This window comes from Triticum urartu, chromosome 7 (assembly GCF_003073215.2).
Source record: "Triticum urartu cultivar G1812 chromosome 7, Tu2.1, whole genome shotgun sequence".
NCBI classification, from domain to species: Eukaryota; Viridiplantae; Streptophyta; class Magnoliopsida; order Poales; family Poaceae; genus Triticum; species Triticum urartu.
The window spans coordinates 563,493,268-563,496,446 of NC_053028.1; the positions used below are offsets into that span (position 1 = coordinate 563,493,268).

Sequence of the window (3,179 nt, forward strand, 5' to 3'; positions counted from 1 at the left end):
TATATATTAGAACCCCCTTTACTTGCCTAAGCACTTCTTGGATCATTTTCTTCTTTAGGAATTCTACCAAGGGCTATAGTCATAGTGATCCTCCTATTCAATTACTTCAACCATTTCCGAGCACCTCATATCATCATTTGATTAAGTCTTAAATGAGACCCTCTAAAGTTTGAGGCAAATGAACGTCCAATCTCCAAAAAGTCCCTATTGTTTCGATTTTTGAAATGGGATATTTACAGAATCCCCATGAATAGGATCAAACCTTATTCCATGCTATTTACATAAACCAATTAGTAGGTATGAGAGGATTAATGTCGGACCCTCAAGGACAAATGATTGATTTACCTATTCAAAGCAATTTAGGCGAGGGACTTTCTTTGACAGAATATATAATTTCCTGCTATGGAGCTCGCAAAGGGGTTGTAGATACTGCTGTGCGAATAGCAGATGTTGGATATCTTACACGTAGACTTGTTGAAGTAGTTCAACAAATTATTGAGCGTAGAAGAGATTGTGGTACTATTCGAGGACCCATAAAAAGTGGGATTTGCGCTTGTGGCAATTCTCGAGCGAGTGGAGCTGAAAACAAAGACGAAAGATTTTGCCAAAAATGCGGGGTAGAATTTGTGGATTCTCGGATACGAAGATATCAAATGGGATACATCAAACTCGCATGTCCCGTATTCATGTGTGGTATTTGAAAGGTCTTCCTAGTTATATCGCGAATCTTTTAGATAAACCTCTTAAGAAGTTGGAGGGCCTAGTATACGACGATTTCTCTTTTGCTAGGCCCAGCACTAAAAACCCACTTTTTTATGATTACGAGGTTTATTCGAAGAGGAAATTGCATCCTGTAAACACAGCATTTCTCCCTTTTTTTCTACCGCAGGCTTTGCAACATTTCGAAATCGGGAAATTGCGACAGGAGCAGGTGCTATTAGAGAACAATTAGCAGATTTGGATTTGTGAATTATTATAGAGAAATTTTTTGTCGAATGGAAGGAATTAGAAGACGAGGGGTATAGTGGAGATGAGTGGGAAGATAGAAAAATACGAATAAGAAAAGTTTTTTTGATTAGACGCATGCAATTGGCGAAACATTTTATTCAAACAAATGTAGAAGCCGAGGCTTCTTCCTCGAGTCCTGTCATGATCGCGCACTTGACGAAAGAGCCTTACAAGCGGCATTGCCCTTCTTCAGTCACGCGATATTGCTAGATCGGGCTTTCGCCCATTGTCCAAGATTCCCCACTGCTGCCCCACGTGGGAGTCCGGGCCGTGTCTGAGTCCCAGTGTGGCTCGCCTCTGCTCTCGATAAAACAAGTCAGAATCAATTGGCAAGGGGTCGACGATTAAGGGAATTGCTTAAACAATCCCAGGCAAATCCTCTCCCAGTGGAAGAGCAGATAGCTACTATTTATACCAGAACAAGAGGATATCTTGATTCGTTAGAAATTTATTTACCTAGCTCAACATATGTATTCTATGCCTCCCTATCCATACCTAGCTACTGACTATGGTACACAACTTTCCTTGTTCACACACCACATGTGGACCTGCCCTTGGGAGGGGAACAACAAATGGAAAGCACTTGAACCCGCTTGGATCACGGCGAGACAGATAGAAGTAGGACGAAGAGCAATAACACGATATGCACGTCGTGGTGAAAAATATGGGTACGTATATTTCCCTACAAACCGGTTAAACTAAGACCCACGGAAACACGTATGGGCTCGGGAAAGGGGTCCCCCGAATATCGGGTATCCATTGTTAAACCTAGTCGTATACCAGTGCCCACAAGAAATCTCGAAGCCACCCATTAATCGTAATGGAACTCTGTGCAAAGTTTCCCCTCGGTTCGAATCCGAGTGGCGGCAAAATAATTAATTGGAATTCCAATTAATCATTGAAGAAATAAAAAGGGATTAAATAAAAAATCCAAGTCTTAAATGAAAGGATCTGGTTGGAATCTTAAAGTGTGGTAGAAAGAACTACATAAATTTGAAATACTTTAATTAATTTTTAGTCCTTTTAATTGACATAGATACAAATACTCTACTAGGATGATGCACAAGAAAAGGTCAGGATAGCTCAGTTGGTAGAGCAGAGGACTGAAAATCCTCGTGTCACCAGTTCAAATCTGGTTCCTGGCATTGCTCCGTCAGGCTTTCGCCCATTGCGGAAAATTCCCTACTGTTGCCTCCCGTAGGAGTCTGGGCCGTGTCTCAGTCCCAGTGTGGCTGATCATCCTCCGTGGGCGAACCTTGCGGAGGAAACCTTGGGTTTTCGGGGCATTGGATTCACACCAATGTTTTCGTTACTCAAGCCGACATTCTTGCTTCCGCTTCGTCGACCCCCGCTTTCGCGGTTGCTTCCCTCTAAGGAGGAACGCTCCCCTACCTGGAATTACGACCTTTACCACAACGGTGCCGTCCATGGATAAAATTATTTCTGGATTGGATTTCACTTGCCTGTCTACGGTTCCCGAGCACAGGGCGTCCAGGGGTCACGGACCGACCATAGACCCTGTTCAATAAGTGGAACACATTAGCCGTCCGCTCTCTGGTTGGGCAGTAATCTTCTTTGAATGCCTGCTCAGTATGAAGGTCCCGTCTGGCTTCTCGTCGAATATAAAGGGTATAATAAATATGCAAGAGAAAAAGTTCCAGAACCTAAAGTCTCATGACTGCCACGTGATTATGATGCAACTGCTTCCGGTTGCATTGAGGGGGCTTCTACCGGAAAACGTCCGATTAACCATTGTGAAGCTATGTGCATTCCTCAATGCAATCTCTCAGAAGGTGATCGATCCAGAAATCATACCAAGGCTAAGGAGTGATGTGGTGCAATGTCTTGTCAATTTCGAGCTGGTGTTCCCACCATCCTTCTTCAATATCATGACGCACGTCCTAGTTCATCTAGTCGACGAGATTGTCATTCTGGACCCCGTATTTCTACACAATATGTTCCCCTTTGAGAGGTTCATGGGAGTCCCAAAGAAATATGTCCGTAACAGCGCTAGGCCAGAAGGAAGCATCTCCATGGCCCATCAAACAGAGGAGGTCATTGGGCTTTGTGTTGACTTCATTCCTGGCCTTAAGAAGATTGGTCTTCCTAAATCGTGGTATGAGGGGAGACTGACCGGAAAAGGCACGCTTGGAGGGGACTCAATAATATGT

The 3,179-nt window shown here is 43.7% G+C and overlaps 1 non-coding gene across 1 annotated transcript; it reads left to right on the forward strand.

Annotated features, from left to right (window-relative positions):
* The first annotated feature begins 2,080 nt into the window (after positions 1-2,080).
* On the forward strand, positions 2,081-2,153 carry TRNAF-GAA. The gene has a single exon. It is a non-coding gene; the product is annotated as a tRNA-Phe (tRNA).
* Positions 2,154-3,179: the final 1,026 nt, after the last annotated feature.